The sequence below is a fragment of the Rattus norvegicus genome, chromosome 1 (genome assembly GCF_021556685.1).
Source record: "Rattus norvegicus strain SHRSP/BbbUtx chromosome 1, alternate assembly SHRSP_T2T, whole genome shotgun sequence".
NCBI lineage: Eukaryota > Metazoa > Chordata > Mammalia > Rodentia > Muridae > Rattus > Rattus norvegicus.
The window spans coordinates 15614495-15636791 of NC_141534.1; the positions used below are offsets into that span (position 1 = coordinate 15614495).

The window sequence follows — 22297 nt, forward strand, 5'->3', positions numbered from 1 at the left end:
TGAGCAACCCTTGGGCAAGGAGACCTGTTTTCCTACACAACCTCATATTTTTTCAGGTGATCTTAAGGCAACTGCTACTCAAAGAAGAAAAGAAATCTGTCAAAAGACAAGCATGCCATGTCCGACTAAAGGGCTGGGTATAGAAAAGAGCTGTGAGGGTCTTCATTGGCACAGAGAGCTGACAGGCAGTATAGCCACACTGACAGGAAACAGGGTTGCTACAAAATGCCTCATCTTCCAAACACTGTTGCTTTCCCAAGATTCAATTAAAACTGTTTAGATTTACCAAAACAGCTCATAAGATGACATGGGTGGGAGGTAGCTGGGGAGGAGGAGAGGAGAGGATTTTTTTTCTTACTTCCTGGGTTTTAGGAATCTGTCTCCATAAACTGCCTGCTATTACACAGGGATTGCTCCTACATAGAGAAGTTTAAGGGTGAGACACCAGGCTAACGGTAGACTATAACATGGCGGCAGAATATCTTCTTTCTCAGAGACAAGGCTGACCACCTGACCAGAGGGTTTCCAATTACACCCGGAAGTGATTTGCTCCCATTTTTCCTTCCCTGTAAAGTCTGATAGCAGACATGGCGTGTGAAGTAGATCTCTAGGGTGCCGACGGGCTGCCTTCTCAGTGGGTCTGAATTAAGTACAGCTGAAAGATTCAAATCCAGGAAGTCTGCCCATTAGCTTTTGTAGTGACAGGCAGCAAAACTCTGGTGTTCTAGTTAAGGGAGCAAGTGGACTTGATCTCAGTAAAGTTTGAATTCTTTTGTAAGAAACAGTGTTACCTGTTGAAACACAAAGGGAGGCAAAGGAAACATTTAAGAAGCCCACAGTCCTGGCCACACGGAAGTATGATAGGCTACGAGAGCCAAACCAAATAGAGATGTGTTCATGCCCCTGGGGGCAAAGCACTGCCTTCCAAAGCATGCCAACATGCCATGTGTTTACTCGTCGCTATGACGGTTGGCTGATGGAATACTAAGACCGCTCAGCCTCCAGGAGAGGAAGTCCAGGTTCCCGAGTCAATGCTGCTGCGATCCTTTCCTCATTTCAGTCCCAGAATGGCTGACAAACAGAACTTCAAGAGGACACGCTGGCTTTCCCTTCGTGGTGGGGCAGTTATAGACACAGGAGTGGAGACACTGACAATCAGGAGGCTCTCTCCCTTCTAGTCCGCGTCAGGACCTCAGCCTCCGTAATGGTATTCTCTCACCTCAGTTAATCCCGTCTGGAAACTCCCTCATGACTTGCCCAGAGCTTCGTCTCTGGGTAACTGAAGGTTCTAACAAGCTGACAATATTAACCCTCAGAGCTACAGGGGACTCAATCCCTACCATAGAGGTACTTGTTCATGAGCACACTGAGGGGAAGGGGATGTGTCTGGGAAAGAGACTGAAGGGGGGGGTTGGGGATTTAGCTCAGCAGTAGAGCGCTTACCTAGGAAGCGCAAGGCCCTGGGTTCGGTCCCCAGCTCTGAAAAAAAGAACCAAAAAAAAAAAAAAAAGAGACTGAATGGGTCACATTTTCAGGGTGAATCCCCCTTGCTTATGGATCCCAAATATTGTGCGGTCCATTTGTTCCACAGAATTATCTACTGGGAAAGTACTGGGAAACACTACAAAAGAACTCCTTTGAAACTAGGAATGGCACGTTTGGCACATAGCCAAGTGCAGGCCCAGGGCACGTTCTGACAAAGGAGAGGGGAGGGGATTCTTGAAGAATCAAGAAGATAGGGAGTGGAGGCCTGAGTCAATGGCCTCATACCTTGGGGTTGGACAGTCTTACAACCACCCGGGTCTGGAAGGATGGAGAATTGCTCAGGCATGCATCAGGCAATTCTAGTTTACCTTTTAAAAGGGTGTGTGAGTGTCAAGATGGGGTCCATTTGGCTTTTCCTGAGGTCCAAAGGACATGGTTGCATGACGTACAGTCATGAGATGCTCCTCCGGCTTTATGGCTTGAAAGAACAAACCACATCTACTCATGATGGAGCCCTCACATCCATCGTGTGAGCTACGGAGTCTCACAGGCAGGCTTTCAGCCTCCCGCTGTCTAAGCCAGTTGCGTTTTCCAGACGAGGCTAATTATTTGCTGGCGAGGGTAGGAAAGGGTCTTGGCTTCTATCGAGGCATGCCATGGGCTTCCTGTTGGGTGCCAGGCCTGCTGTTGCCTCCTTCCTTCTAATTTTCATAGACGTCCAGAGTAACCTTTCTAAAACTAAAATTAGAACAGGCTAAAGTCTAATCCTCAATCCATTCGATCAGGATCCTTTAGCCAATAAACACCAAATGTGTCCAGTTTTAAACCACGAAGCACAAGACGGAGAGCAAAGCTGAATGAGACCATTGTTTATCCCTTGAGTCCCCAGAACAGGTGTGTCCCTGGCAAAGTAACTTAAGGGGCCCTGATTCTTACTGGTACTTAAAAACTTGTTATCAGACCGTCACCCTTTGGATGACGTTGTGCAGTTTTCTTCCAAACTTGTCTTTACAAAACAGGAAGAGAGTTTTCTTCTAGGATAGATTTCAGCCCCAAACTTGTCCAATACTGTCGATACTCTATCTCTCTATATATAAATTATTATGGGTTCCTTGACCCAAAGAAGGTGAAGATATTATATATTTTGAAATTAGGTTTGTAAGGAATATGACTTCAAACTTGAGTTTTTGAGTTCAGCTAATGTGGTTTTTTTTCTTCTTTTCTTTTCTGACTCTGTTTATGAATCTGGCAGCTTTTAACAGTCACTCCTAAGAAAGCTTCCATAATTTTCTTACTTTAAATGTGTGTGTGTGTGTGTGTGTGTGTGTGTGTGCGTGTTTGTGTTTGTGTGTGTGTGTGTGTGTGTGAAGGTTTCAGCCCTGTTTTTCAGTGCTTCCCCAAAGGACAGAAGAGTTGTCAGGAACTGTAGAAGATGCGGTCTTTAATCTACTCAGAAGCGACCGAGCTTGTCAGCACTTAGTAAATGCTGGCAGGAGACAGCATCCTGAGTCAGACAAAGGTCTTTTGACAGCATCGGAGAACACCGTCATGGAACGGTTCAATGTCTAGTGCATCTGAAAAGAAAATTATACGAATTCTAGGTTTATAAATATAAAAATTAAAAAATAAACCCCAAAAGGCCACAGACCCAGGACTAAGCCCTGCAGCCAAGACTAGCAGGCCATAAAGATAAAGGAGCACAGGAAACACTGTTCAGGCAGGACTGACAAGCCATAAAAAAAAGGAATGCAGGAACCAGCCTGAGTTAATGGGACTGATTCATGGGACGTCTGGCAGGAAGACATCCCCCCCCAGCTCACTCAGGGCCATCCTCCAGACCCTGATAAGCCCCTACTTGTGCTTTTCAGCCATTGTGTCCTACAGAGAGCATTCCAAGAAACCGGACAGCCCAAGCCTAACCAGAGGTGTTTCAAATACAAATGCTCCATCAGTTTTGACAAACGTTTAAAAATAATGAGGACCTGAAGACCCTACCCTTCTCCTGATTTAGTAGCTCTGTTCCAGGAACCAGGGGGCCATAAAACCTTCTGGCGTCCCCTTATCTCCTGGAGCCATAAAACAATCCTGTAACTTGTGGTGCATTCCCCTTTGACATCCCCCATCCCCTGGTGCTCACAGCCTCTGCCTTTAAATACTTTTTTTCCCAGCCTCTCGGGGTCGACACCTCTGTCTCCTGCGTGGGATATGTGTCGGCCCGGAGATCTCTGTAATAGGTCTCCGTAATAAACCTCGCCTTTGCTTATTACATCCAAAATGGTCTCTCTGTGTCTGGGGTCCGCGATTTCCCAAGACTTGAGTAAGGGTCTCTCTGCGTGGGATCTTTCATATTTATGGGGGCTCGTCCGGGATCTGCGCGACTACCCCAGACTCCGAAGACCCCTTGGAGGTGAGTTGGATGTTTGTCTGAGTGTTTCTGTGTGAGCGGCGCCGCAATTGTCAGTCTGTGTCTGTCTCTGTTTTGGTTCCGCCGTGTGTGTATATATGTGTGTCTTAGTACTGGTCAGTGTTAAGAGGGCAGATGGGTATTCCTGCCCTGTGGTAAGAGGGCAGATGGGTATTCCTGCCTTGTGCTGAGAGGGTGGATGTGTATTCCTGCCCTGTGGTAAGAGGGTGGATGTGTATTCCTGCCCTGTAGGAGAGTGGATGTGTATCCCCACTCAGTGCAGCTGCCTTTGTGGTCCGTGAGGACCCCCTGGCTGCGGAAGGGGGGACGCCCCGGGCCCGCAAGGCTGCAGCCCCTGGAAGACGTTCCACGGGCGGAGAACAGTCGGGAGAGCCCGGCTATGGACAGTCAGGAGGACCTGACTCTGGTTTTCTGGAACAAAGGAGATGGAATGCTCCTTTTACCTAGGCGGGAGTGGACGAGGAATCCCACTCCGTCAGAGGTCGAGTTCGGCTGCCTATTTAAATATAGGCACGGACAAGTGTGCTTAGTCGTTAGGACAAGAGGACACTCTGGAATCCTGTTGGGAGGTGGAATCAGATGGTCCATCTCATCCCAAAAGCAGCTAAGGTTAAGCTGCAGTTTGGGCCACGTACTGAAGGTACCAGGCATCTGTGAAAGTTGGTTATAAGATGCTTTGTCTTGATATTGTTTGTCTGGCTTGTTTTCTGTGGTATTGTCGAGTGTCTTTTTGGCTTTTGTTTCGTTTTTGAATTTTGGACTGACGACTGTGTTTGAATTTTGGACTGACGACTGTGTTTGAATCTTGGACTGACGACTGTGTTTGAAATCATGAAACTGTTTGCTTTGTTCGTCAAAGAGTTTTACTTGGTCCTCTTGGTGCTTAAGTTAAAAGTTAAAAATAATTTGCTTGAGAGAAATTGTTTTCTGCCAGGGAGTTTTGTCTTTCTCTCTTGAGCCTCCTCCCCAAGGAGAGAGACCCCTCCCTTTACTCCCTTTGACCAACCTAGCTGCTGTTAACAGTTGTGTAAACAGACATTAACAAAAGCCTTGAGGAAGAAACCGCTCATAAATAAAAAAGTTCCCCAGATTAGGCCTCCGGTATGAAACAAGTATAGTGAGTAAAAAACTTAATTTTATGGACCCCGCTCTAGTGGCGGTGTGTTGGTTGATAGCCAACGTTAAGTTTTTAAAACATAGTGTTTTATCTGTGCTTGTGCTCGCAACACACAGTAGGGGGGAGCGAAATTAGCTGCAGAGCTGCTACAGCGAGCATGGGGACTTCTCAAGTCTCACCCAATTTTTCTGGCTCTTCAGGAGCTGTTTAAAAGAAAAAGGTTTAGGATAAAAAGAAACACTACAAAGAGATTTCTTAGTGAATTGCTACACCTTGGTTTGCGATCTCTGGGAATCTCACGGTGGACAGCTGAGATAAGCTAAAAAAGGATTTAAATTTTGCTTGGGAGCAAGGAATCTTAAAGGCGGAGTTTCAGCCGGTATGACACTTAGTGCGTAGCTGCCTAAAAGATCAGAAATGCTGTCAACAGGATATAAAAAAGGGACAGGCTGTGTTAGAAATGCTACAGGAAGAATGATCTAAAAAGGCTGAGAGTGAGGTGGGGGAAGACTCTAAAGAAAACAAAAACAAGAAAAGAATTTCTGCTTTTAGTGGCCAGACCTTCAACTCTTGCTCACAGAAAGAGAGTGCTCATTAGGAGAAGTTCTTTAAGGAGCCTGCCTTATCTGCTGGCCCTATTCCAAGAGAGGAGTCAGTCTCCAGCATTAAATTACTTTTCTCACTGGTCATCATTAGCATGGAGAATGCCTTTGATCCTATCCCCACAGCAGCCAGTTCCTGCCCCTATGGTCGAAATGTCCCAGGTTGGGGGGCAGAGAAGCCCCTAAAATAGTTTCAAAGAATCTACAACAAACTGTAAAGAACTTTGTTTTGTTTTGCCAGTCAAGATTTAAAATTCAGGCTTTGGCTGTGGCCAAGGTCAGGATTAATGTTTTCTTTTCCATGGGCCTTTAGCCCACTGAGAAAGTTTGGTAAAGGGCTGCTACTGAGGTCCTGAAAGCCCCAAGTGAACTGGTTACAATTCTTTTGTCAGTGCTTAGAATCTAACACCCAGGTTCTAACGTCTCTCCATCCTTTTGTTATTAGTTGTTACTGGAAGCCCAGTGCCATTTAGAGGATGGGTCTCTTGAGCGATAAAGCCACTGAGCTGACACTAAAGGAAGGTACTCCTTAAGGGAAAATCTAAGTCCAGAGAGACAACCTGTAACAGATAGACTGCCCCTCTGCTCACTTCTCTGTTTCACAGACACAAGGTCTTTTTGTCCAAGAAAGCCTCCTGGCTTAGCTGTGTGACTAAATGCTATTTGCCCTCTTCAGTGGACCTCTATTCTCAAGATTCCCTTGTTTTCTCACCATCCCATTTGAGATGCTTGTTAGTAACTGTTACAGGTCTTCTTTACCACCGAGGAAAGACAGAATCCTACTAGAGGCCAGAAAAAGTGTTCCAGAGATGGATGGAAGGCCCTCACTTCTGCCTGCTCTCTTCAGACGCCTAAAGGTAGGGAGTGCTCCAGGTCTGCTGCCAGGCTCCAAGGGTGGGTCTCTGAGGGGCTAAAAAATGCCCCACCAATCTGGCTAAGATAAAAAAAGGATAAAAAAAATGTTACAAAAATTTAAAGGGTTAAGTTAAGTTGCTGAGAGTTAATATAAGTTACAGAGAAAATAAGGTTAAAAAAAAAGAGGTAAAAAGAACAGAAAGCTAGAGAAGAAAAGAGACAAAAAAAAGAAGAAGTTAGAGAGCTAAAGAGAGATAAAAGACGAGAGAGGAACATATACTGGCCACAGTAGTTAGGGAACCTAGGAAGATAGTACCTGGCAACAGAAGAGAATTCCTGGCTAAAGATCAGTGTGCCTAATACAAAGAAAAAGGACACTGGGTCAGGGACTGCCCAAGAAAGAACAAGAGGGGCCACTGGAGAGCTTCTTGGTCCTAGAGTGCTGGACAGGGACCCAATGCTCTGTGCTCCTATGCTCCAGTGGGCCAGTATCCAAAGACCTTTGGTACAGGGGCCTACTGACAACAAACAATACTTATGGACTGCCCGAAGAACAGTGGACCTTGGCGTGGGCCGGGTAACCCACCCACTAATTCATGGTCATCCCTGACTGCCCCTATCCCTTGCTCATGAGAAAATTGCTCTCCAAATTGGCTTGCGTGGGCTGAAATGGCTGGATGAGGCCATGTGTATACATATCTATAGACTGTATATGTGGAGCTTAAGACCTGTCTCAGTACACCAGTAACTGATGCTGGGAGATGAATGAGTTAGTGCTTTTCTGCTTGGAACACACCGTTCCTGCCAGCCGGGCACTGACAATTATCACCCAATCCAGGACTTAAACTGTGATAGAGTGGCTGATAGAGTGTCCCAAAAGATGGGACCACTAGTCAGCTGCCATGGACTAGATTCTCCACCAGTTGGGGACAATCTGGTCACCTTGCTGCCCAATCCGGACCTGGAGCCACCACAGCACGAGTGTCAAACACTGACAGAAGCCCATGGGTGGAGGAAAGACCTCTGTGACTGGCTGATTGACCCCTGCTGAAAGCCGAGGAGCTTGTCCACAGACGGGAACAGTTCTCTTCACGAATAAAGGTCAGAGACAAGTGGGTGCTGCCATGGTAGACAACACAATGTCAACTAGAATGGCTGAACCCCAACCCCCCAGCACATCAGCGCCACAGATGCCTTTGCCATCTCTTAGATGCCCTGATGAAGCCAACAACTGTGAGTACTATTCATTGCTCAGGATATCAGGAGAAAAGAGATTCAGTGACATGGGACAGTAACAAAACAGATAAAGTGGCTCGAGAAATGGCTATACAGGAGCCTATCCTGGTTACAGGCCTACAAGAGACAGCCACTGGGAACTGGGATTAGACTAAGGGATGGCCTCACTTAGAATGTACAACAGAAGAAAAGGCCCAAGTTGTTTAAAAGATAAAAAGACAATGACACACTTGGGGAGAAAGCTGTACCCCCCCCCCCAAAGAACAAACAAAAGACTCACTTTGCCAAATTAAGAAATGGACTCATTTAGGAGATAAGAAGTTTGTCCAAATAGTTAAAATATATATAATAGACTTTAAGATTTTAGCCAAGAGAGACAGTAAAAAGTATAAGATATGTCAGTAAGTGAATGCTTAACAAACAAACAAGACAAAGAGACCTAGAGAGTTTAATAAAAAGTCAAAGTGAACTTCACTGAGATAAAACCAGAAAAAATATAATCACAAGTATCTCCTAGTGCTTGTAGATACTTTTTCAGGAATAGATAGAAGCTTTCCTCACCAAACGAGAGACGGCCTCTACAATCATCAAGAAGATACTGGAAGAAATCTTCCCCAGGTCTGGAATGCCCAAGGTAATCTGGTCAGACAACGGCCCTACTTTCGCCGCCAAGGTAAGCCAGGGTGTGGCCAAATATTTAGAGGTCGATTAGAAATCACATTGTATTTACAGACCTCAAAGCTCAGGACACGTAGAGTAAATAAATAGAACTCTAAAAGAGACCCTGACCAAATTGACCATGGAGACTGGCACAGACTGGGTGACACTCCTTCCCTCTTGCTCTCTTCAGAGCAAGAAATACCCCTTCCAGACTCAGCTTTACCCCCTTTGAGATCTTATATGGGGCCTAAGCTCCCCTGACTGTATTAGATGATGTTACTGAACCAACATGTCATAGTGCCATAGTAATAATGATTTGTGTGCCAGGCTAAAAGACCTACAGGTGATACAGAAAGAAATCTGCTCACAGCTGACAGCAGCCTATGCCCCGGAGACCCCTGAGACATCCCATCAGTTCCAGGTCGGAAGCAGCTACACTGAGCCCAGACACTCGAGCCTCGCTGGAAAGGACCGTACCTGGTGCTGCTGACCACCCTGACAGCCGTCAATTCTCAGCCCTCACCAGCCGTGTACTAGCTGTTAGGGCTGAGAGCTGGGACCTAGAGGGAAATTCAGTCATGTTTGTCCTGGGTTCTATCAAGATAGGTGTGGGATAGGCTTGATTTCTATTACAAATGATGTAACATTACATATGTTAATACTCCTAACACTTCTTGGGACTGTGCCTCAGGGATCACAACCTATATAAGTTTAGAAGTTCTGAAAGACAGTCATGACCTTGGTATATAGGTTTAGATAGTGTCCAGATAAAATCCTGATGCTAAAGACTTTTTAGCTGACCTCCAAGAATACCTAACCTCCCTCTCAGAGGTAGTCCTTCAAAATAAGAAAAGATTAGACCTGATATTCCTTAAAGAAGGAGTCTGTGTGCTACACTGAAAGAATGTTGCTTCTATACAGACCATTCAGGAGTAATTAAAGACTCCATAAATAAACTTAGAGAAAGGTTAGACAAAAGACAGACAGAAAAACACATCAGAGATGGTTCGAGAGCTAGTTTAGTAGATCTCCCTAGATGACTACCCTACTCTCTGCTACAGCTGGGCCATTATTAATAATTTTCTTGGTTTTAGTTTTTGGCTCCTGCGTGACAAACAGGTTAATTGCTTTTGTTAAAAATTGAGTGGGTGCTATGCGGTTGATGGTTGTGAGACAACAGTACCAGTCAGTTAGGACAACTGGTGAGACCAAATAAGACTTGATATCAAAATTCTAAGATTAGAATTATTTAATAGGAGAAGACGGGAATGAAAAGAAAATTATACGAATTCTAGGTTTATAAATATAAAAATTAAAAAATAAACCCCAAAAGGCCACAGACCCAGGACTAAGCCCTGCAGCCAAGACTAGCAGGCCATAAAGATAAAGGAGCACAGGAAACACTGTTCAGGCAGGACTGACAAGCCATAAAAAAAAGGAATGCAGGAACCAGCCTGAGTTAATGGGACTGATTCATGGGACGTCTGGCAGGAAGACATCCCCCCCCAGCTCACTCAGGGCCATCCTCCAGACCCTGATAAGCCCCTACTTGTGCTTTTCAGCCATTGTGTCCTACAGAGAGCATTCCAAGAAACCGGACAGCCCAAGCCTAACCAGAGGTGTTTCAAATACAAATGCTCCATCAGTTTTGACAAACGTTTAAAAATAATGAGGACCTGAAGACCCTACCCTTCTCCTGATTTAGTAGCTCTGTTCCAGGAACCAGGGGGCCATAAAACCTTCTGGCGTCCCCTTATCTCCTGGAGCCATAAAACAATCCTGTAACTTGTGGTGCATTCCCCTTTGACATCCCCCATCCCCTGGTGCTCACAGCCTCTGCCTTTAAATACTTTTTTTCCCAGCCTCTCGGGGTCGACACCTCTGTCTCCTGCGTGGGATATGTGTCGGCCCGGAGATCTCTGTAATAGGTCTCCGTAATAAACCTCGCCTTTGCTTATTACATCCAAAATGGTCTCTCTGTGTCTGGGGTCCGCGATTTCCCAAGACTTGAGTAAGGGTCTCTCTGCGTGGGATCTTTCACATCTAGGTCGGGACCCAACCATCATGTGCTAATTACCTTTAACATGTTATCCTGAGTGACAGCCAGGAGCAAAAGCACAAAGCACCAGGTAAAAATAAGGCCATATTGATCTGAAAAGGAGAAGCTTTGGGTAACGATAATGTATTGATTTTAGGTCATCGTCTACACGGAGCGTACCCTACTAACACCTGATGCTAAAACGCGGGGAACTACGTGTGTGGAACATGTGAACTCTTGGTTCAACCTTCTCAGCGGTCGTTGCCAGTCTTAAACATTTCCAAGGTTGTTTCTTTGTTTTGAGGAGAGTGCGTTAAATATTTTAAGTGAATGACGGAGCATATTTTACTTGAGAAAATTGGAGCCGACCAGCCGAAGGTTGGGAAGGCTGAAAAGCAAGAATGGCTGAACTGTCTGCTGACCCCTGCTTTTTTTCCCCACCAGTGGGACAGAAAGATGCGTGATTAAACAGATCTGCCCACAGGTGTCGATTTCAGCCACTTCTTCCATGGCGATCGTTAGAAGAGTCTTACCCCAAAGGCTTTGAGAATGAACAGTGCCTAACCACCGGAACCGAGCTGACACTGCTTGGGAAGTGAAACATCTCTGCTGTCTGGAGGGAACCAGGTCTTCTGGGTGTCTGGATTCCCCGGGGATTTCTCACTGAGGTGTCATTAACAGCTTGGTTTACCACAGGGCATGGCTCTCCAGGAGCCTTTTGTTCTGTTAGCAGCCACCTTGGCAAACGTGAACACTTCCCTACAGACAAGAACCTTTAATTTGAGAGGCGTGAGAGGGAACTATCAGTGCCTTAGTCCTTGACCACCTGACTTCCCACACTGTGCACAGCCAGAGGAGAAGGATCTGGGGGAGAAGTGGGTTACAGCACTGGAAGCAGGCCTGCCCGCCAGAGTCCCATTCATTCTGCAATGTATTTCTCACAAGTCCAGAGGCGATGGCAGAGACCCCAGTTGAGCCCCGATTTAAGACCTACTGGCTCGTGCTCGCTTCGGCAGCACATATACTAAGACCTACTGGCTCAAATGACCACAAGAGCAGCTTTCTGCTTTCATATTTGTTAAATCCACTCGTCTTAAATCCATGCGACGATAAGAATCAGCTAGAAATTTGGCCAACGCCACAGCTCAGCCATCCCCACTTGAGACTCTCAGCCTATGAGCCTTTCGTGAATATCTGTGGTGATTCTTGTCACTTTATGACACTGACGCCCAAGGGAACACGGGTGAGGGTGGACACTGAGAAGTCACCAAGGAGTAATAGTGGGTATTCAAAGACAAGGGTATGAGGATGAGAAGGAACCAACGGGGCCCTGGCTCAGTGCGTGCAAACATCCAACTGTTTGCCAAAGACTTTGTTAACCCACTACTAACCCCATGGGTGGGGAGCAAAAGAGTCAAGGAAATGCACTCAATCAATGTACTTCCAGATCAAGGGACAATACTGGAAGATCACTGATAGAACTTTAAGGCCACTGAGCATATCGGACATTAGTGCCCTCAAACATTCAACATATACATGAAGAAAGCCTTTGCTTCCTGTCTCAGTTGTTTTGTTTCCTCTTGGATATACGGTGATGTTCAAACACAAAGCTGGCATGGTGGGAACCTAGAACACGCTTTTAGCAACTTAAATATCAAGAGGAAGCTCTTGGAAGGATAGTAATATCTGTTTGGCATTAGAGTGGGAATACATGGGCCGTAGTCAGCTATGAAAACTGCACAGGTTTGGGTAATGGGAAGCTGTCGAAGGCACTGCGAGGAGTATGTAAGGTATAGTGAGGCAACCAGCCTTCGTACCAGTGTGAACCAGATAGTCTTTTGGCCAATGGCATTGCAGAAGCGTTCTCTCTCTCTCTCTCTCTCTCTCTCTCTCTCTCTCTCTCTCTGTGTGTGTGTGTGTGTGCTATGTCTATGTCTATGTCTGTGTGTCTATGTCTCTGTCTGTCTGTTTCTGTGTATCTATCTCTGTGTGTGTGTCTCTCTGTGTGCCTGTCTCTCTCTGTTTATATGTCTCTGTGTGTGTGCGTGTGTGTGCTGTCTATGTCTGTGTCTGTGTGTCTATGTCTATGTCTCTGCCTGTTTCTGTGTACCTATCTCTCTGTGCATATGTCTCTTTGTGTGTCTGCCTCTCTCTGTGTAAATGTCTGTGTGTGTGTCTGTCTCTGTGTGTCTGTCCCTCTCTCTCAGTGAGTGAATGAGTGTGTGTGTGTGTGTGTGCTGTTTTGTCTGTGTCTGTGTGTCTATGTCTATGTCTCTGCCTGTTTCTGTGTACCTATCTCTCTGTGCGTATGTCTCTTTGTGTGTCTGCCTCTCTCTGTGTAAATGTCTGTGTGTGTGTGTCTGTCTCTGTGTGTCTGTCCCTCTCTCTCAGTGAGTGAATGAGTGTGTGTGTGTGTGTGTGTGTGTGCTGTCTTGTCTGTGTCTGTGTGTCTATGTCTATGTCTCTGCCTGTTTCTGTGCATCTATCTGTGAGTATGTCTCTTTGTGTGTCTGCCTCTCTCTGTGTATATGTGTGTGTGTGTGTCTGTCTGACTGTGTGTGTCTGTCTCTTTTTGAGTGTCTGTTTCTCTGTTTGTCTCTCTGTGTGTATGTTTCTGTGTGTCTGCCTCTCTCTGTGTGTATATGTCTGTGTGTGTGTGTGTGTGCTGTCTATGTCTCTGTCTGTCTCTGTGTATCTGTCTCTCTGTGTGTCTGTCTGTCTCTCTGTGTGTATCTGTCTGTCTGTCCGACTATGTGTCTGTCTCACTTTGTGTGTATGACTCTGTGCATGTATGTTTCTGTCTGTCTCTCTCTCTCTGTGTGTATGCCTGTGTGTGTGTCTGACTGTCTCTGTGTGTCTGTCTGTGTGCCTACTCCCTCTCTCTCAGTGAGTGTGTGTGTGTGTGTGTGTGTGTGTGTGTGTGTGAGGCTGTGGCAGATTGTGTTTCTGACTGTGATCTGTAAGTTACTACATTAATGACAGCTCCTGCTTTGTGACTTCCCTGCTTTGCTTATTACTTGTTCTCCATTGTGACAGCTTTCACAGCTTCTAGCTCCTCTGATAGACAGGAATACCAAAGATACAGGTTTTCCCTGAGTAGTGCGCTATTATCCCAGCAGTCTCCACAGCCTTCACTTTCTTCCCTTTCAAAAATATCCTACTGAGAATGCTAATTAAGTCATCTTATTATAAACCTAATATTCCACATGTTCATAGGTATCAAACTGTAGTCACTAATATTTGTCCAATGTCTTGTGTCTTAAGAGGTATTTTTATATGAGTTGGAGATCTTGATCCCACTGTGAAGTTCTAGAAACACAGATTCAGAGAAGCGAAGTAGGACTGTCAACCTCACAAGTTTATTCTGCTGGCAGAACAAATCCTAATGCCTCTTCTATTCTCTAGAACAATGGGCTTCTTCCAAAATGGTGTTACCGGAAGGTAAGATAGCATTTCTCTTTCCATTATTTTACCTATTTTGCCTAGAAGATGCAATTCTACAATTAAGATTTTTATTCACTTGAATCTTAGAGGTCTGTTGTTTAAATATTCCAAGCCTCTACCAATCACTAGGAGTTAAAAAGAGAGTCAATAGCAGGCGAAGTCTATTGCTACCTAACCACATCTCCCTGGTGAGCATCAGAAAAAAAAAATGGGAAAAGAAAGAAAGGGCGGTGATCGAAGACAGGCCTGTCAGAGGGTTGTGTATGCAGTTCTAAGCTAATAAGGTTTCTTGTTTACTCTTTTTGTGACAGCATTACTGGGGGCGGGGGGAGGGAGGAAGTTAGTGAATAGGTTTATTTGGACACAAATCCAAGTGTTCAGACCATCGTCACACAGAAGGCATGAGGTGCTGTCACATGCATCTGAACTCAGGATGTAGAGCTGTAGAAGCCGAGCTTCAGCTTGCTTTCTCTTTGTCCATCCGTCTTGGACTCCAGCCCATAGGATAATGGTGGCCGTATTCAGAGCAGGTCTTCCCTCGTCACTTTAATCTTTGTGGCGATGCCTCCACAGGTATAGCTTCCATTAGCAACTCTAACTCCAGCTAGACTGACAGAGATGACTAACCAATCCAGAAAGCATCGTTGTGCTGATTCCCCTTCGCCTGTGTAGTCCTCAGTGAGGACCCACTGATCTGAATCCAACAGAAACTGGTACTGACTCTCACTGGAAGCAATCAGAGGTTAGTTTGGCCCGATTCTTCTTTTTATGAATTAAGGAACAAAACGACCCTATCCAGCGATGGCAGCCCAAGATTCTTCATGGGGAAATGTAATTTCAAAATGCCATTATCAAATCAAATCCAAACCAAAAAAAAATGCTGTGTCAAGATAGGACCAAGTATCCAGGATCCCCTGAAGGTGGTCCTCCCTTCTTCCCTGCAGTATCATGGGGCTGTTCCTCTCACTGGGAGGCTCAGGAGTAAGGCTGTGAGGGAATTGGAAAGAGAGGCAGCTAGAGAGCAGATGCTCCTGCCTTATAAATTAGAGGAAGATTATGCATGGCCAGCTGTACCATATAAATGCCCAGTTTTTATACCGCACCATGATTCTCTGTGTTTATCATATGGTCCAGCAGCTGGTCAATTCTGCCCCCGACTCCCATATATCTACTCCAATCAAGCATTGGCTGGGGGCTTATTTGTGTGTGCTTCTCCATCTCAGTCAGGATCCCCTGCCTGCAGGGTTAGCTTGCAACGTGGTAGGGAATTAAGCTAGCAAGCCTTTTGTCTCACAGATAGGATACAGTCACTCACCTGGGTACAATGGTGGCTACGAGAGAGAGAGAGAGAGAGAGAGAGAGAGAGAGAGAGAGAGAGAGAGAGAGAGAGGGGGGGGGGGGGAGACAGAGACAGAGACAGACAGAGAGAGACAGAGAGAGACAGAGAGAGACAGAGAGAGACAGAGACAGAGAGACAGAGAGAGAGGAGAGGGGAGGGAGAAGAAGAGGAAGAGAAGAGTTCAACGTTTTTATTATTGACAGAGACACTGACATAAGGTGGAAGCGACGTGTGGTAGTTTGCCTTATATAACTAAGAAAAAGGACAAGAGACTTCACTGTGTTTAAAAAAATGTCGAGTTAAATCTAAGACTGCACATTGCCTGTGTGTATCTTCTTTGTACAGTTCATCCATTGTTTATTTGCTTGGGGGCCTGGGTACATGAACCCATCTCTGTGATTCAGTCAAAGACAATGATATCCCTCTTCTTAAACCATCAAAGAAACTCAAGACTGACCCACCAATCAATGTGAAAAATACTATTGACTTAAACTTAGAAGGAAGTCCTTATTTTTCTATGTCTCTGGAATGTAGAGGGATTTTAGAGCATGCATAAAACAAGGGAAGGGATCATGCTAACGAAAATCCAACATTTCATAGCATACATAAGACTTATGGTTCTTAAAATTAGCATAAAGTGAATTCAAGGGAGAACAATGAGATGGGGACTCTGTAGCAGAGACATTAAACAAAGAGTTAATATTCTTAATATTTAAAGGCCTACAAATCAATACAATTACCCGCGCGAAGACACAGACAGTTCTCGGAAAACTGCCACCCATTTTTGTCTTTCAATTCATTAATAATTTTCGAATCTTAATCAAAATGTCACTGTATGTACGAACTAGAAAAATATTAAATTATAATATTCAGTTTGGCAAAGATGGAATGATATCAATAAATTAGGGAAAACAATTTGGAAACCAATTGGCTTTAAAGCATTTTTTGACTGAGTGTAGTGTTTCTGGCTGTAGTTATACCAAAGGCAAAAATATTTTTTATTTGCCCAGATAGAAAAGAAATAAAATATTGCTATCAAACATCAAAACATCAAAATGTTTTTCAATTATAGCAATTTTGGAAAGCATGTCAGTGTGTTCATTAGGTTATTGTATTCTCATTAAAATATTTTTCTTGGAGCTGGAGAGATAGCTCAGAAGGTAAGAGGACTGACTACTTTCTCAAGGGTTCAGTTTCCATCCCCAGCACCCATTGTCTATAACTTACCATTGTCTATAACTCTAGTCCCAGAGAATCTACTGTCTTCTCTGGCCTCTGCACCCTACACACGTGGTACGCAGATATATATGTAGCATAACAACCAAACATAAAACAAAAACCAAGTGAGGACTAAAAGAACTTGTAGCGACAGGAGCGAATGAATGCACCTTGTTTTGTCTGGTTCGTGGGACAGCTTTTCCACAGACACTCATCGGTGGGGGTGTTATTTCATCGATATCTGGCATGTGAGAATTCCTTTAGGATCTAAGCTATTACTTTCATTCTGTTGATCCTTAAAATAACTCCCTGAACTTGGCTTACAATTCTGGGCTTCACCAGAGAGTAAGCTCAAACTCCCCGAGTTCAGTTTCCAGGGCACTGATCTGGGCTCTATTTTAAATGCAGATCACCAAGCTTTACAGCCACACTCTGGCCAATGCACCACACTGTCAAAGGAGGCAAGAGAGGTCGCCACACTTGGCCAACGCCTCTTTAAGGAGCTGTTGCCTAGAGCAAAGACTGAAGGAATAGCCAACCGATAGCTGGCCCAACCTGAAACCCATCCCATGGCCAAGAACCAATCCCTGACATTATTAATGATATTTTGTGAATGCTTGCAAACAGGAGCCTAGCATAAATGTCCTCTGAGAGTCTCTACCCAGCAACTGACTGAAACAGACACAGCAATTCCCCACAGCCAAACATCGGAAGGAGGTCAGAGACTTTTATGGAACAGTTGTGAAAAGGATTGAAGTCCCTGAAGGAGACGGGAACCCCACAAGAAGACCAACAGAGTCAACTAATCTAGACCCCTGGGAGCTCTAAGAGACTGAGCCACCAACCGAAGAACATACACAGGCTGAAACAAGGACCCAGCATGTATAGAGCAGACGTTAAGCTCTATCTCCATGGGAGCCCCACAGCAACTGGACAGAGGCTCTCCCTAAAGCTGTAGTCTGACTGTGGTATCGGTTCACCAACAGGGCCCTTGTCTGGCCTCAGTGGGAGAGGATGTGCCTAATTTGGTGGAGACTTGATGCACCAGGGTTGGGGGAGATGGGGGAAGGAGCACCCTCTCTGGGGAGAAGGGGAAGGGAAATGGGGGAGGGTCTTTGTGAGGGGGAACCAGAAGGGGGCAGCGTTTGGGATGTAAATACAGAGAGAGAGAGAGAGAGAGAGAGAGAGAGAGAGAGAGAGAGAGAGAGAGAGAGAGAGAACAAAATAAAGAAAGGAAGGAAGGAAGGAAGGAGGGAAGGAAGGAAGGAGGGAAGGAAGGAAGAAGCTGTTGTCATATATTCTAAGCTTTCCGTTTAGTACTTTTATGGGGCTTCTGACCGTGTGAACGAGTGGGGAAAATTCATATGCTGCAATTCTAACTTTCAAGGTGACAATACTAGGAAGTGGAACTATGTGTTGCTATGGTAATCCTACCTGACAGAGACAGAAGAGGAAAGGCTAATTTGGGCCATGGTTTCAGAAGTTCATAATTTCTAGTCCCCAGGCACTTGAGCAGAAAATTATGCAACGAGATTGGTGAGATACAACCACCCATATCATGGCTGACCAGGCAGCAGGGAAAAAGTGTGATCTGAACGAGAGATTGGTTATCATCTTCGAAAGGCCCACCTCCAGTGAGTTACTTCTGCCACTCAGGGTCCGCACCCTAAAGGTGTTTTCCGTTCTATCAAAATAGAACCACTAGCTGGGAGATAATCAAATCAGAGGACAGTGGCAGGACACTAAAATTCAGACTTAGCCAGGATGTGACAGATACCTTTGGAGACAGGGAAGGGGCTTCCATAAATGGAATTAATACTCTTACTAAAGAGGCACAAAGGGGACTTTCATCTTTCTACCCTCTGAGAACCACACAGCGAGAAAGTGCTAACCAGGAATCAGGACGCTCTCGGCAGATTCAAAACCTGCCCAGTCCCATGGGGGGAGGGGAGGGTAGTTTAGAAGCCACTAAACTTGTGGTATCTTATTATGAAGTCTAAGCTAACACACGTGTTTTTACTAGACCAAACCAGTATTATCTTGAATATTTCTCTCTCCGTTTCATAAGGAATTACAAAGCCATTTCCATCTCTCAGATACACTCTAAAAAGTGGTATTCCGAGAGTTTTCACATTAAGGCTTGCATGTCCAATCTAGGTAGACCATCACTTCTGTTAGGGGCCACACCCTTTATGTAACAGTGTCTTCTAAGAACACTATGTATTCTGACGTGGCACTTCTCTAAAGCTACTGGAGCACGCACAGGGAAAATGGCGGTGAACTCTTCCTGGGATATCTGTAGCACGCCTTGCTAAAAGGAAGCCAAATATTTTTTTTTGGTGCAGTCTTCAATACACAAAGTATTTTAGTTGTTTTCCTCCTCCCTGTTTTCTCCGGCTGAACTCTAGTTCCTTCCGATTTAAATGTGTCTTTGTATCTATCTTCAACAAAAGGCAAGGTCGAGAGGCAATACTTTTGTATCCAGATGGTTAAAGCATGGTTCCTTGGTCAAGGTGTCTTGAGCAACTATTCCTTTCCTAGAGTCTCAGCCACACTTGCAAATAAATGTTTTGTTGCGGGTCCAGCTCCTTGGAGCCTCATGGGTTTTGGGGGGTTTTTGTTTGTTTGGTTGATTGGTTTTCTTTTTCTTTTTTTTCTTTTTTCTTTTATTGGATATTTTTTATTTACAATTCAAATGTTATTCCCTTTCCTGGTTTCCCCAACCTACGCCTCCTATCCCCTCCCCCTCTCCTTCTTCTATAAGGGTGTTCCCCTCCCTATCTCCCCCAACATTCCCCTACATTGGGGGGCCCAGCCTTGTGGTTTTTAACTTAAGCTGTAGAACAAGCCTGCTCACTATGACTTTGTCAGGAGATGGATATGTTAACATCTTAGTGTTGGTTCTCATTTCTTAAAAGAAAGAACCATCATGCTGACAGTGTCTACTTGCCCGGGTGTGTGTGTGTGTGTGTGCGCGTGTGTGTGTGTGTGTGTGTGTGTGTGTGTGTGTGTGTGTGTGTGTGTGTGTGTGTGTGTTTTGCTCTGCTTTTGCTTTTGTTTTTTTCTGCTAAGAAACTTTCTGATATCTGGAGGTAAGTATGCCTATAAACTACAAATCTGGACCCTGAATTTTTACTGAGCCAATGCTGTAAATGCACCCCAGCTGTTAACTGTGCAGGGTACAAAGAGAGGGATCTCAAATGGCTCAAGTGACCTATAAATATTAGTCATGCAAGAAGGAGTGATTTTTCTATGACATCATGACGCTAAATATACTCTCTTTATTAGCTTCTAGTACCTCATTTCTCTTTATTTAGTTTTTAGCCAGTCACACAGCAGGATGGAGGTGTGCATGTTAGTGTTGGTAGATGAAGGCTCACTAATAATAATATTAGGATTTATATAAGACTATAAAGTGAGTTTGAAAATATTTAACTAAAAAACTACTATTACACATCATTTTTACAAGGAAATAGTTTAACTTGTTTAACTGCAAACACATCTATAAACAACAACTTGAAATCTTGCCCAATGGAAAACTAGAAACACAACCACAGCTATCCCTACACATTAAGACGTAGGTGCCCCCAAATGGACATCCAAGTGGCTTTAAATAGTGATAACCTGAGGAAAATCACCTTGGTTTAACATAGTTGTGCACCATCGTGATTCTTAAGGCTTTAGATGTTGCTGCTAGTGCAAACTGTAAATCTCTTGTCACCAATCCCTCCAGCTCAGACCCACTTCTCCAACAAAAGCAATTATAAGTATAGTCACATGATTTACAAGGTGTGTTGTCAGATGATGTGAACATCTATTCATAATACAGCGTGGCACTCCCATGTCTAGCCACACTAGGAGACAGTCTCTGCCCAGACCATCTTGTCTGGGGGAGCAGGCATGCTTGGGAAATGGGTGCTCTCTCCAAGAACACTGCTGGGCTAGTGTTATATCAAGAAGTAAGTCCCTTTGGAGAAACTAATGGCTGCCAGTTGGAAGTTGGTTGTTGTTTTTGCTACAGTAGTTCATTATTAGTTGCAGGTTTTCAGCCACAGTGGGCTGTTTGAAGAAAACGGATGGCATTTAACTTTAGAAACTGAGCAAATGATGTTAGTCCTTCTAACATCACTAATGTCTGCCATCAGAAGCAGTGTCGTCATCATGGAGAAGTGTTTGGTGATTTATGCTCTGGGATCTATGCTTTAGTAAAGAAGTGTCTGTGTATACTCGTGAGTATGCAGTGTGCCCATTGGTCTCATCCCAAGCGATTTCAGAGGTGTTTACATTTTCTGCTGTTTGAGTTTAAGGGATGAAGTCTTTGGTCCATGAGGAAACATCTGCCTTCAAAGGATCAACAACAGCCTTCAAAGCTGGAAGGAAAGGAAGCCAAGCCCTAGTGAATGTTCTATGCAGCTCATAGCCCGGAGCTTCTCAGTCATTCTCAGACACTCTTCTGCTCAACCCCCAGGGCACGATGGTCGAATCCCTGTCCTCCCGGTCTAGGAAATACCAATACCATTGTAGTCATTTCTTTTTTTAATATCCAGTTTCTCCTTTACAGTCATTGTTGTGTTGTGGAATAAAATTCAGGAAAAACTCCACATCCCACCAGCTCGAATCCCTTTTAACCAGAAAGTCTCACACTTATATCAAGCTTGAAACACAAGCCTGCAGGAAACAGATCGTTTCCTGGCCATTATTAATAAAATTTAGTTTAGGAGAAAGATACGAAATGGTTCTAAGAAGTTTGGGGCAACCCAAGCAGAAACCAAAATCCCACAACATCCTGCTGGACTCTGCTGATCCCCGGGGTCTTGCTGGGAGTCTAACACCTGCAGCAAACGGAAATCTAAATGGCCCCAGGCCTTTGGCATGCACAGTCCAAATGGGACCATCTGTCAGTCGTACACATTGGCTATATGCATTGGCTCTAACAGCCAGGAAAAAAAATAGAAAAAGACATACGTCCCTGACAAACCCTCGGGGAAAAGAATGCTGTCTTCCTCCACCTTTGGATTCTACACAAATAAGAAGGATATTGAGTAACCAGAACCACAAGTGTTAGGGCTCAATGACGGACACTTGACTACTGTGGTGGTCTGATCAATGGTGGCCCACACAGGCTCATATATTTGAATGCCTGGTCCTTAGAAAACGGTATTCCTTAACAGAGATTAGGAAGTATGGCATCACTGGGGTCGGTGTGGCCATTTTGGAGGAAGTATGTCAATAGGGGTGGGGCTTCAGGGCTTCAAATGCTCAAGCCAGGCCCAGTGTCTCTCTCCTTCTTGCTGCCTGTGGATCCAGATGTAGAGCTCTGAGCTACCTGTCCAGCACCATGTCTGCCTGTGTGCTGCCATGCTGCCCGCCATGCTGATACTGGATTAAACCTCTGAAACTGTAAGCCAGCACCAATTGCGTACTTTTCTTTATAAGAGTTGCTATGGTGATGGTGTCTCCTCACAACCACAGAACACTAAGACACCCACATTGCTTGACTTAACATGTGACAATAGCTCCCTTAGTTCTTACTTACTCACGACAAGGCTAAAGGCAAGTCAAAGCCACAAGAAAATGAGCAACTATCTGTAAAGATTACATTCAAGATGGTACAGAGGTCCCATTCTAAACCTCAAATGATCCTCTTACATGCTTTAATAGATTTCTAGTATTATCTGGATCTGGGCATGTTTTCTTTTAAAACTAATGATCTAAAATTGAGGTAGGTACAGGCAGTCTTACCCACAGTCTAGGTTTAATGAAAATGCCCATTTCCTCAAACACACAGCACAGCCTATGACTCTTTATGAAGGTATTACTGGGTGTTCCAGTTTGTAGACCCTCTTCAAACTAAAACACCATTTGTCTAAAGGTTTTA

General features: G+C 44.7%; 1 protein-coding gene and 2 long non-coding RNA genes across 3 annotated transcripts in view; 2 read left to right on the forward strand and 1 right to left on the reverse strand.

The window, feature by feature from the left end:
• LOC134482580 (uncharacterized) overlaps positions 1–22297 on the reverse strand; it is a 215692-nt gene that overhangs the window by 39209 nt on the left and 154186 nt on the right. The gene's annotated exons all lie outside the window — the stretch shown is intronic.
• LOC120098798 (uncharacterized) lies at positions 1004–21143 on the forward strand. Its single transcript, NR_190562.1, is given in 7 exon segments — positions 1004–1347; positions 2856–3057; positions 10422–10509; positions 13683–13859; positions 14436–14604; positions 16828–18053; positions 20721–21143. It is a non-coding gene; the product is annotated as an uncharacterized LOC120098798 (long non-coding RNA).
• On the forward strand, positions 3842–10342 carry LOC148006854 (uncharacterized). The gene is made up of 2 exons (XR_015649084.1): positions 3842–3892; positions 8708–10342. It is a non-coding gene; the product is annotated as an uncharacterized LOC148006854 (long non-coding RNA).